This window comes from Pseudophryne corroboree, chromosome 5, assembly GCF_028390025.1.
Source record: "Pseudophryne corroboree isolate aPseCor3 chromosome 5, aPseCor3.hap2, whole genome shotgun sequence".
NCBI classification, from domain to species: domain Eukaryota; kingdom Metazoa; phylum Chordata; class Amphibia; order Anura; family Myobatrachidae; genus Pseudophryne; species Pseudophryne corroboree.
Window position 1 is genome coordinate 363,710,120 of NC_086448.1, and position 13,215 is coordinate 363,723,334.

Consider the following 13,215-nt stretch of genomic DNA (forward strand, 5'->3'; position numbering starts at 1 on the left):
TGTAGCCTGACTCTCCTGTCCATTTGGATTCATCTGCTTCCAGCTACAGATCCACCTGCTTTCAGCATCCAGCTTCCAGCAGAGGTCAGCTCTTCTTAAAGTGCCGGTACCCTTTTCTGCAGATTATCATTTATCACCGGCATTATTATTTCACCGCTCTCAAGCTCCAAACATCACTTCATATTTCATCGCTCACAAGCTACATTTATCATTCATTTCCTTCTGATGAAACGGCCAGCGTTGTGGACCGAGAAACACGTTAAGGTACTCCTTTGAAGGACCTCATTTGGACTGCTATATTCTCCTGACACCCTGTGAGCCGCATGCATCGAGTGGACCGTAGCCGCAATTAATACGGATTTTTCCACCAGCGGCCGGAGAATCTGCTGCTCCAGTCTTTTTACACTGTTGCATATCCAGACTGGTACAGCATCCTTCAGCAGAATTAAACAACCGTGTTCATCTGGATGGTTCACCGGTGACGAGACCAGCTGTACGTTCACTGCACAGAGCCGCTGCAAACCCGGCTCAGTACAGCGCCTTTGACGGAGAGGCTTCTACATCAGGTGATATACCACAAAGTGAATTTGACCATCACTATCCATTTGCCACATAATACTACAGCACGGTTGTCCGCAAGTCCAGTACTGGGACACTCTCTACCAATGAGATTCTATTGTGTATAAGGAGGACAGTGACTTATAACAGAGGCACTTTTTATCAGTCTCCTTTTTATAATCATTTCAGCTCGTGGACGCACGGCTGATTTTCATGAAGCATTAATGCAGCCCTAACTAGGGTTTATTAAAGGTTTTTTTATTCATATTTGTTCAGGAGATATGGCAGTCTCGTTTACATTTATATAATATCAATTGTTTATTCTTAGGCTAGTTCATGTATTGCATTTTTATGTGGATGACATATTAATATTTTAAATAAAACAATATATTGGATTCATTCTGCGCTCCCACTCTTTCTTTTTTCACACTTACATTTATCATTTAACTGGTTCCAGCCAGTATCCACTCCGTGCCAACATCAGTCTGGTTCCAGCCATTACCCACAGCAGCCGTTTTATCCACAGCAGCCCAGCTTTTCGTGGAACACCAGCTGGTACGATCCTGGGCTATCTCCACTGCTACAGTCGGGCCTGGTAAGGACTTTCCAACTAGAAGATTATAAGAACTATCTCACACTACCAGAGCCCTGTGGCCCTTGCCACCCTGTAGAACCCAGGAACTGTATTTATCCTCTGCTGATTTTTATGTTTTCTTTTACTGCTGCTGTGTTACGGAGTTTGTCATAAATAAACATCATTGACTTTTACCCTGGTTGTCGTGTTCACGCCTTCGGGCATTTCTTCTACATGTTACTTACATGTCTAGGGGTCTGATACAACCTCCCAGGTTCCGTTACATCTCAGCCCCTACAACTGAGGCTGCCTCCCGTCAGCTCAGGCCCTCAGTTGTGACAATTAATTGACACTCACCACTTTTCTAATACCCCTTTCACATCGCAAAAGCCGAATCCCACCCGGTAATTGGAAGCGGGTCCTTACCGGGTAGGACCCAGCATTTGACCCTACGCACTGCCATCCCGACCCGACATATTGCCGGGTCAGGTTGCTATCCAGGGGCAGGGACTGCAGCATCATCGGGGGCGGCTCTGGAGATGAGCTCATCTCCGCGCTGCCTCTCCCTATGTCAAGCGAACCGGGAATTCGCCAAAGACCCTTTCACACTGTACAGCGACCCGTGTCAACCAGGCAATATGCCGGGTCGATACCGGGTTATTTGTGCGGTGTGAAAGGGGTATAATGAAACAATCACGATATATGTGCCTACTTGCAGACCAGAATAGCTGGATAGTTTGGAATCTGTCTAAGGTTGTCGGTTGGTGCTTGAGTCACCAGACACAGGGGGGACATAGAATGTCATACACACATGGGTAGGGGGGGACAGGGTGACACACAAAGTTAGCGAGCATAGGGGGCCAGACACCAGGGTGAGGGGGTTAGAGGGAGCCACATGCACAAGGTGGAGGGTACAGGGGGCCACACACAGGGGGGTGGGGGCAGTAGGGCACAAGGCGTCTCACACACACATTTGTGTACGCCGAAGGTGTGCACGCTCCAGGAAAAATATGCGTGGCCTCAAAGGGAATGCCGTATCCAGATGACGGGGGGAGGGTGATTCCTTTTAGAGGCAGAGGGAGTCAGGAAAGAGAGGGTGAAGGAGATAGTGACTCAGGGGAGAGGCAGAGGGTGAGGCCGTGGCGGACGGGTAGAGATAGTGGGAGACAGAGAGGTAGAGGGTGACAGTAAGAGGCAGTGGGTGACAGGGGGAGGACGTGGGTGATGCCAGGAATTGGATGACTGGGGGAGGACGTGAGTGATGCCTTGGAGAGGCAGAGTGTTACAGGAGAAAAAGAGGGTGAAGGGGAGAAAGTGACGCAGGAGAGAGGCAGTGGTTGACACCAGGGAATGGGTAACAGGGAGAGGAAAGTGGTTGATGCTAGGGGGAGGCAATGGCTGACAGGGAAAGGGTGACAGGAGAGGTGATGATGAGAGATAGTGGGAGACAGGTAGTGGGTTACGGGGAAAGGCATTGACCAGAAAACAGACAATCCAGTTACAGTGACCCAGCAGCAGCAGTGCAGATCTCATGGCAGCTAACACAAGCCCGGCTGCTCCTCCTCTACTCTGACATTTGGTGCTTGGGAAAGTCACTAGATTGTAATGGCAGCAGTGGCGTCCCCAGGGTTGGTGTTACCTGCGGTGGTAACTCATGGGGATGTGGCCTATTCAGGATGGCATGGACATGCCCCCACCATAAAATGTGAAAAACTACTGCATGAGGGAGCTTTGCGAGCTGCAAAGGAGAACATTTGACCCCCTCAGCAATGCTGCCCAGCCTACAGAATATCCTACCAATAATCTGACTCATAGCGTTAATAAACAACAAACATTGCCTGCATGAATTATACAGACAACCAGAGCACAACATATATAAGGCCTTATCCATATGTCAGGCACTATGCTGATCTCTCCCATTCTGCTCATACTCTGCCAGCTACTCACCGGTTCTGTCACTTCCATCACTATCAACCTCCCAGCCTTGTGTCTCAAAGACAGGATGCCGCTCATCATCTCCAGCAGTGCCTCCTGCAGGTCAGCATGAGCATGGGGGTGGGTGTGCTCTGCATGACAAAAGGGGGCAGCAGACTAGGGCCAGCAGTGTTACCCTGTCGGATTACGCTGGGTGCAGAAGGAGGGTACATGCAGGTTCAAAGGGTACTCATGGGTGAGGGTTAGCTCTGCAAAGTCAGACACTGGTTATTGCTGACGCAGGCACCACTAGCTCCGTCTTTGGCGGCGGGTCCTAGTGCCTGCGGCCCGCCGGCTCTATTAAACGAAGGCAGCACAGACTGCTGATCTTTAAACCTCCATCCCCCCCCCGGATCCGCCACTGTCGAAGAGGGCACTCCTGGAATTGTGCCCTGTAATGGGATGCAGAGGCCGACCCCTGATTCACCCCCCGCGTAGCGGCGCTGCTGGAGGAGAGAGGGTGCCGGGGCCGCTTAAGGAGTTGGGCACTCAGATCTCGGGCACAGGGGAGGGGGATAGATACAGCGCAGTGTGGCCGGGTGCAGGTGGAGCGGCGGCCCCTGAAGGCAGTCCGAGGCCATGGCAGCCGCATCCCTGCACCGTCACACCACTGCCTGTACCCAGAGCCGGATTAAGACCATGGGGAGCCCGGGGCACTTAAGAGAGTGGGGCCCCTAATAGAGAAGGCAGAAAATAAATATATATATATATACATATATATATATATATATATATACACACACACATATACATATATATATATACACACACATATATATATATATATATATATTTGCCTCCCCAAGCAGCACACCCCCTGCCACACCGCAGATCGGATCTCTCTTCCGATCCAATCTGCGGTGCTGTGCTCCCCGGATCCCGTCCTCACTGCAGCAGCGGGCGCACAGACAGGACAGCTGAGCTGAGCGACGGCTCAGCTGTCCAATAAAGTATGAATGAAGCAGCCTGCCGCTCAGTCATTGGCTGGGCACGCAGGCTGTTTCATTGATACATTATTGGACAGCTGAACCCAGTGGCGTAACTAGAAATTTTTCTCCCCCAAGCCAAAAAATCCTTCGGCGCCCCCCCCCCCCCCCCCCATACCCCCCGTAATTGGCACTAACAAAGGTAGAAAAATGTGCACGCCGCAGGCGCGCGCCGGCAAAAAGGGTGTGTGGCTTTGTCAAAATGGGCGTGGCTTTGCGTGGAGGGCGTGGCATTGCAGGAAAAGACTACCTTATACCCCAGTTTTGCAACCTGCACGCCCAGACGTTGGCCACCACAGGAAAGAAAAATAATCCTGATTCATGCCCCTTACATTATTTGTCATTTTTCCTCCTTATAGTAATGCCCAGTATACATTATTCCACATACTGCAATGGCCCTTAGACATTATTCCACACACAATAATGCACATGACACAATATGCACACACTGTAATGCCCCAGACACATTATGCCACACACCGTAATGCCTGTGACACATTATGACAGGAATCGCAATGCCCGTTATACATTATGCTACACACTGCAATGCCCCTGATACATTATAGCACATACAATGTCTGTGACACAGTATGACACACACCACAATGATCCTGAGACATTATACCACATACCACAATGCCCGTGATATAGTATACAACACACCGTAATGCCTGATACATTATGACACACACCGCAATGTCCGTGATACATTATGCCACACACCGTAATGCCCATTACACATTAAGTTCTACAGTAAGGCTTCTAATTACTTTTAAATTACCTGCTCGTTGCCAGGGGTTTCATGCTCTTGGTTCCATGCACGGTGCCAGGGGTTTTCATGATCAGGGTGTCATGCTCGTTGCAAGGGGTTTCATGCACTGGGTGTCATGCTCGTTGCTAGGGGGTAGTGCTTTTTGCTAGGGCCATGCTCCCAGTGCCACATATGCCCCCAGTGCCAGATATTCCCCTACAGTGCCAGGTATATGCCCCTAGTGCCAGATATCCCCCCACAGTGCCAGGTACATGCCCCCAGTGCCACATATACCCCCCCCAGTGCCACATATGCCCCCTCAGTGCCTGCTCCCCCCAGTGCCAAATATTCCCCCACAGTGCCAGGTATATGCCCCCAGTGCCAGATATTCCCCCACAGTGCCAGGTATATGCCTCCAGTGCCAGATCTTCCCCCCACAGTGCCAGGTATATGCCCCCAGTGCCAGATCTGCCCCCACAGTGCCAGGTATATGCCCCCAGTGCCAGATCTGCCCCCCACAGTGCCAGGTATATGCCCCCAGTGCCAGATCTTCCCCCCAGTGCCAGGTATATGCCCCCAGTGCCAGATCTGCCATCCACAGTGCCAGGTATATGCCCCCAGTGCCAGATTCCCCCCCCCCACAGTGCCAGGTATATGCCCCCAGTGCCAGATCTGCCCCCCACAGTGCCAGGTATATGCCCCAAGTGCCTGCTCCCCCCCCCCCATGTGTTGGAGGGACACGGAGCGCATCGCGCGTCTCTCCTGTGTCCCTCCTGGCTCTCCCCCGCTGGTCTAATACAGGAAGTGCCGGTTCGTGAGCCAATCAGAGCTCACGAACGGCACTTCCTTAGACCGGCCGGGGGAGAGCCAGGGAGGAACACAGGAGAGACGCGCGATGCGCTCCGTGTCCCTCCAACACAGCAGGGAGGGAGAGGAGACCGCAGATTGACATGCGGACGCTCGTCCGCATGTCAATCTGTTCTGGAGCCGGGGAGCGGAGCACAGCACCGCAGATCGGATCGGAAGAGAGATCCGATCTGCGGTGTAGCAGGGGGCCCTTTTCGAAAGGGGGGCCCGGGGTACGTATCCCCTGGGCCCCCCCCTTAATCCGGCTCTGCCAGTGCCAGATATTCCCCCACAGTGCCAGGTATATGCCTCCAGTGCCAGATCTTCCCCCCACAGTGCCAGGTATATGCCCCCAGTGCCAGATCTGCCCCCACAGTGCCAGGTATATGCCCCCAGTGCCAGATCTGCCCCCCACAGTGCCAGGTATATGCCCCCAGTGCCAGATCTTCCCCCCAGTGCCAGGTATATGCCCCCAGTGCCAGATCTGCCCCCCACAGTGCCAGGTATATGCCCCCAGTGCCAGATTTCCCCCCCCCCACAGTGCCAGGTATATGCCCCCAGTGCCAGATCTGCCCCCCACAGTGCCAGGTATATGCCCCCAGTGCCAGATTCCCCCCCCCACAGTGCCAGGTATATGCCCCCAGTGCCAGATCTGCCCCCCACAGTGCCAGGTATATGCCCCAAGTGCCTGCTTCCCCCCCCCCCATGTGTTGGAGGGACACGGAGCGCATCGCGCATCTCTCCTGTGTCCCTCCTGGCTCTCCCCCGCTGGTCTAATACAGGAAGTGCCGGTTCGTGAGCCAATCAGAGCTCACGAACGGAACTTCCTTAGACCGGCCGGGGGAGAGCCAGGGAGGGACACAGGAGAGACGCGCGATGCGCTCCGTGTCCCTCCAACACAGCAGGGAGGGAGAGGAGACCGCAGATTGACATGCGGACGCTCGTCCGCATGTCAATCTGTTCTGGAGCCGGGGAGCGGAGCACAGCACCGCAGATCGGATCGGAAGAGAGATCCGATCTGCGGTGTAGCAGGGGGCCCTTTTCGAAAGGGGGGCCCGGGGTACGTATCCCCCGGGCCCCCCCCTTAATCCGGCTCTGCCTGTACCCTCGCCGCCCTGCAATAGCAGCCAGCGGAGGAACTATTATACCTCATATCATGCTCTAAGCTGGCTCTGGGGTGTGGGGGCCGGAGATAAGGGCGGAAGGAGGGGTGAATGGTGATGTCCTCACGTGCGGGAGAGGTGGGTGTCCAGCGCTCCCAGTGCCGGTGTGAGGGGGGGACAGAGGCTAGTGCGCAAGTTTACGCATATTGGCGCCTCTCTTATGTTTGGGGTGAGCGAGCTGCCCCCTTGCCCCACCATTGCGACGCCTCTGTTTGGGACTGACATTTGTTGCAATTAAGGTTTAGTTATTCTCCAGTGTAAAATTTAGATAATAACAATAATGAGTACTGACTGACTTAATCTTAATGAACTCCTACACATTTTTGAAACAAGGTATTGGTAGTAACATTTTTCTTTTTGCATTCCCACCAGAATTACTGAATGTAAAGGTGCTTATATGTGCCCAGGTCAGACATTTGCTCCCAAGGGCACAACAGCCAGAGCTAAAGTAAGTAAAACACTGCAATATTATTTACATGTACGTCAGAAAAATTGGACAAAGCTGGATATTACTAAAGTGGTGATGTTTGTTGCCTATAGCAACCAATCAGATTCTGTCTATCCTTTTCTAGAGTGCAATAGAGAAATTATTGACATAATTTGATTGGTTGCTACAGGCAACATCACCACTTTTCATTTTTAGAACAAAAAAGAGAAAAGAAAGGCTCTTTGTTGGAGCATGCTTAAGTATAGTGATGAAACTAAGCAGTGGCGTAACTACTGCCCCCGCAGCCCTCGCGGTGGCTTGGGGGCGAGGGGCTGCGGGGGCGCCGCCACTGATTTAGAGCAGATTGACATGCGAACGAGCGTCCGCATGTCAATCTGCTGTCTCCTCTCCCTCCCTGCTGTAACGGGACACGGAGGGCACAGCGCGCCGCGCGTGCCTCTCCAGTGTCCATCCTGCGTCTCCGTCCGTCTGGTCTAATAATGGAAGTGCCGTTAGTGAGCTCTGATTGGCTCACGAACCGGCACTTCCTTTATTAGACCAGAGAGACGGAGATGCAGGAGGGTTGTGTCTATGTTGCCTTCGTGCAAAGGACCTGGACGTGACAAAACGAGTGGGCAGGAGACAACTACCGCCCTTACAGCTCCTAAATGTTTCCTTCGTTCTCCGTTCGTTTAGGGTATTTTTTTTTTCTATGCAGCATTGGACCCCTCGCGGGCACGCTTCGCTCGCCACGCATCGGGCTCGGTGTCTCGCTCCGCTCCGCTTCGCTCGCCACACTTTTCTATTCCAAATAGATTGTGACATGGACCCAGGGGGTTATGGGAAAGGTCCTTAGCGCGAAGAGAATCTAGACGCAACCGATGCAGGAGGGACATGAGAGAGGCGCGCGCTGTGCCCTCCTTGTCCCTCCTTCACAGCAGCGAGGGGGGGGGACACTGAGGGGCATGTATGGCGCACAGGGGGCATATATGGCACTGAGGGGGCATGTATGGCACAGGGGGCATATATGGCACTGAGGGGGCATGTATGGCACAGGGGACACTGAGGGGGCATATATGGCGCTGAGGGGGCATGTATGGCACAGGGGGCATATATGGCACTGAGGGCATATATGGCACTGAGGGGGCATGTATGGCACAGGGGTCACTGAGGGGGCATATATGGCACTGTGGGGGCATGTATGGCACAGGGGCACTGAGGGGGCATATATGGCACAGGGGGCACTGAGGGGGCATATATGGCACTGGGGGGGCACTGAGGGGGTATATATGGCACTGGGGGGGAAGTGTGGGGCATATATGGCACTGAGGGGGCATATATGGCACTGGCGGGGGTACTGAGGGGGATATATGGCACTGCATGTGTACCTGGCACATGGGGGGGGGGCTATATTTGGCACTGGGGGCACGTGAGCACCTGGCACTGTGGGGGCATATGTGGCACTGGGGGAGGGGGGGCTATATTTGGCACTGGGGGCATGTGAGTACCTGGCACCGTGGGGGAATATTTGGCACTGGGGACATATGTGGCACTGGGAGCACAGCCCTAGCAACAAGCACTACCCCCTAGCAACGAGCATGACACCCAGTGCATGAAACTCCTGGCAACGAGCATGACACCCAGTGCATGAAACACCTGGCAACGAGCATGACACCCTGAGCATGAAAACCCCTGGCACCGTGCATGGAACCAAGAGCATAAAACCCCTGGCAACGAGCAGGTAATTTAAAAGTAATTAGAAGCCTTACTGTAGGACTTAATGTGTAATGGGCATTACGGTGTGTGGCATAATGTATCACGGACATTACGGTGTGTGTCATAATGTGTCACAGGCATTACGGTGTGTGGCATACTATATCACGTGCATTGTGGTATGTGGTATAATGTCTCAGGGGCATTGCAGTGTGGCATAATGTATAACGGACATTGCGGTATGTGTCACAGGTATTATGGTGTATGGTATACTATATCACGGGCATTGTGATATGTGGTATAATGTCTCAGGGTCATTGCAGTGTGTGGCATAATGTATCACGGACATTGCGGTATGTGTCATAATGTGTCGGGCATTACTGTGTGTTGTATACTATATCACGGGCATTGTGGTATGTTGTATAATGTCTCAGGGTCATTGCAGTGTGTGTCATAATGTGTCACAGGCATTGTATGTGCTATAATCTATCAGGGGCATTGCAGTGTGTAGCATAATGTATAACGGGCATTGCGATTCCTGTCGTCATGTGTCACAGGCATTACGGTGTGTGGCATAATGTGTCACAGGCATTACGGTGTGTGGCATAATGTGTCACAGACATTGTATGTGCTATAATGTATCAGGGGCATTGCAGTGTGTAGCATAATATATAACGGGCTTTGCGATTCCTGTCGTCATGTGTCACAGGCATTACGGTGTGTGGCATAATGTGTCACAGGCATTACGGTGTGTGGCATAATGTGTCACAGGCATTACGGTGTGTGGCATAATGTGTCGGGGGCATTATGGTGTGTGCATATTGTGTCATGTGCATTATTGTGCGTGGAATAATGTCTAAGGGCCATTGCAGTATGTGGCATAATGTATACTGGGCATTACTATAAGGAGGAAAAATGACAAATAATGTAAGGGGCATGAATCAGGATTATTTTTCTTTCCAGTGGTGGCTAACGTCTGGGCGTGCATGTTGCAAAACTGGGGTATAAGGAAGTCTTTTCCTGCAATACCACGCCCCTTTATGCAAATCCACGCCCATTCAAACAAAGCCACACCCCCTTTTTGGCGCGCATGTTTGTCCCTTTCATGGTGCCAATTATGGGGGATTGAGGGGGGGGGGGGGGGGGGGGGGTTGGGGCGCCGAAGAATTTTTTGGCTTGGGGAGAAAAACTTCTAGTTACGCCACTGAAACTAAGCATAAAAAGTTGCTAAAATGTAACTTTTAATTGGTATTTTTAAAAAAGATTTAATTACACACTAGAAATTAACAAGGATATAGTTACTCAATAAAGGTTGCATGTATCACAATCCACACTGAATCAGGCCAAGAATTTGCAGAGGTCCAATATATAATCTGTAATTTATATATTGTATAGTCGCCACTAGATGTCACACTTGATTAATTTTAGCTTGTTTGTTTAGTAGTTTAACAGGATCATTTATGTTACCTTCATTTTCAGCTTTCACTTAGGGTCATGCTTAGGGATGGACATCAGAAACCCACCGTCAAATCATAACTGGGTTTTCACCATTAATTCTTTCAATGCGATGGTAACCGACCATTGTATCAAAAGAATTTGATAGAAAAAAAATTCATATGAATTGCGCATACACAATAAAAGCCCTGTTTGCATATGTGCAAACCTCTGCAGCGCAAAACCTCTGAAGCATGGGACTGGGGGCAGGAACATCGCGACACCATCAATTGTTTACCATTTGATGGCAGCAAACATCGGAAAACCGTCATTGAATGGTAAAACCATTGCCATGTCGACAAAAACATTAAAGGTTTACGAACCATCCTGATGCAATGTCCATTCAGGATCGGTATGAGATCCTGCTGCCTGGGATGCCAAACTTCAGGATGCCGACATTGGCATCCCGAGCGGCGGAATGCCAGGAGGGGGGGGCGAGTGGAATGAAGCCCCTTGCGGACTTGCTGCCCTCGCCACGGGTTCTATTCTCCCTCTATGGGTGTCGTTGACACCCATAGAGGGGGAATCACCTACCTCGCCGGTATACCGGTGGTGGTATGGTGGCCCTGTCGGGCTCGCGATGTCGGTATTGTGACAGCTGGGATCCCGACTATCAGTATGCTGACTGCATACTATCCATTCCTAGTCATGCCTCTACTGGACTGTGCAATGTGCCATTGCTGCCCATTCTGAATCTATATTTACAGGATCTAATCTAATGGAATTTTATACAAAGAGACAATGCAAGGCTCTCGAATGTGTATGTATTTGTACAACAGTCATTTTCAATGACTCTGACCTGAATGTCCTGACATAACAATCTTGCTCCCGAAAACAATCACAGTGGACTGTAAAACCAGTCAGCAGGCCCGTCGACAGGAGGGACAAAGGGGACACCCATCCCGGATTCCGAGATGGTGAATGACTTGAAAAACGAGCCTCAGCTCATATTAATACTTAATAAACAGCTTGCCTGCCAAGTGACTGAAAAAATATATATTTAACAGGCCGACTGCACATGAATCCTCCCCCTATCCCCCATCGTGTTACTTGGACGCAGCATCGGCCCTTCCATGTGTCTTGCCGCTGCTAAGGAGCAGTCAGCTGACCGAATGCCAGTTCCTGGCTTCACATGGATTTAAGGAAGGGAACACCACCCGTTGAGGACATTGGGTATGTGTTTAGCTGTATTGGCACATCTCAGTCAGGCACAGTATCAATATATGGTATACTGAAGGGATTTACCCTCACTAGTCACTCTGTATATTTCATTAACCTCCTTCTATTTTCAATGGCACATACACAGGGGTTAAATTGGGAGGGAACGAGGTGGAACTGAGTTTCACAAGCTGTAATGGTAGGGGGAACTAGTTCCACCTCCACCATTGCCCTGCATAGTAATTCCAACAGAAAAGCCTGCCCCATCATCTACGTCAATCGATGATGCAGACGGCACTAGTGTTACTGATGAGCTGCAGCAACCTCCCCCTTCCTTCATTTACAGCCCACCCCTCCTTTACTCAAACATGCTGTGTCTGTCAGACAGCATTCATCCTCTCCTCAGGTCGGAGTGGCATCCTTTTTCGGCACGGCGTATGTGATGTCATGCTGTCACTGCTGCTGAAGTGAAGAAGAGCCATGAAGAGGAGCAGGCTCTGTGCATCTTGAAGATGAGAGGGGGCTGGAGGGACAAGAGAGGTGGGGAAGCTGCTGAAGGGCTACAGGGCATGGAGCTGCTGGAGGGACACAGGCGGTGAGCTGCTGGAGAGGCAAAGATGTGTATAAGGAGCACTACTGTTGGCATTATGTGTATAAGTGACACTACTCTGGTCATTATGTGTAAAGGGCACTACTATTGTGGGCATTATGTGTAAGTGACACTACTACTGTGGGCATTCTGTATATACTGTAAATGGCACTACTACTGTGGGCATTATGTGTATAAGTGGCACTTCTGTGGGCATTATGTGTATAAGCGGCACTATTGTGGTCGGTATGTGTAAGGGGCATTACAACTGTGGGAATTATGTGTAAGGGGCACTACTGCTGTGGGAATTGTATATAAGGGGCACTACTGTGGGTATTGTATATAAGGGGCACTACTTTGTGGCATAACATGTATAAAGGGTATAATTGTGTAGCACCACATAAATAAAGGGCACTACTGAGTGATGTAACCATAATAAGGGGCATTAATATGTAGTGTAATATGAATAAGGGGCACTACATGCAGTGTAATGTGAATAAGATTGTGCTACTGTGTAGTGTAATTTGAATTGGGGGTACTATTGTGTGACCACGCTGCTTCCTTGTGAGATCAATGTCCCTTTCTCTGACGTCCTAAGTGGATGCTGGGACTCCGTAAGGACCATGGGGAATAGCGGCTCCGCAGGAGACTGGGCACAACTAAAGAAAGCTTTAGGACTACCTGGTGTGCACTGGCTCCTCCCACTATGACCCTCCTCCAGACCTCAGTTAGAATCTTGTGCCCGGCTGAGCTGGATGCACACTAGGGGCTCTCCTGAGCTCCTAGAAAAGAAAGTATACTTTTAGGTTTTTTATTTTCAGTGAGATCTGCTGGCAACAGACTCACTGCTACGAGGGACTAAGGGGAGAAGAAGCAAACCTACCTGCTTGCAGCTAGCTTGGGCTTCTTAGGCTACTGGACACCATTAGCTCCAGAGGGATCGAACACAGGCCCAGCCTCGGTCGTCCGGTCCCGGAGCCGC

The 13,215-nt window shown here is 51.0% G+C and overlaps 1 protein-coding gene and 1 long non-coding RNA gene across 4 annotated transcripts in view; one reads left to right on the plus strand and one right to left on the minus strand.

Moving 5' to 3' along the window:
• Window positions 1-13,215, minus strand: part of SLC6A19 (solute carrier family 6 member 19) — a 572,970-nt gene that overhangs the window by 273,477 nt on the left and 286,278 nt on the right. The gene's annotated exons all lie outside the window — the stretch shown is intronic.
• Window positions 1-13,215, plus strand: part of LOC134927755 (uncharacterized) — a 285,855-nt gene that overhangs the window by 139,485 nt on the left and 133,155 nt on the right. For 2 of the 3 annotated variants that reach the window (XR_010177720.1, XR_010177721.1), the window contains exon 5: window positions 7,225-7,300. The exons of the other annotated variant lie outside the window; for it this stretch is intronic. This is a non-coding gene — a long non-coding RNA (uncharacterized LOC134927755). The remainder of the gene's footprint in view (window positions 1-7,224; window positions 7,301-13,215) is intronic. 3 annotated transcript variants of the gene reach the window in all.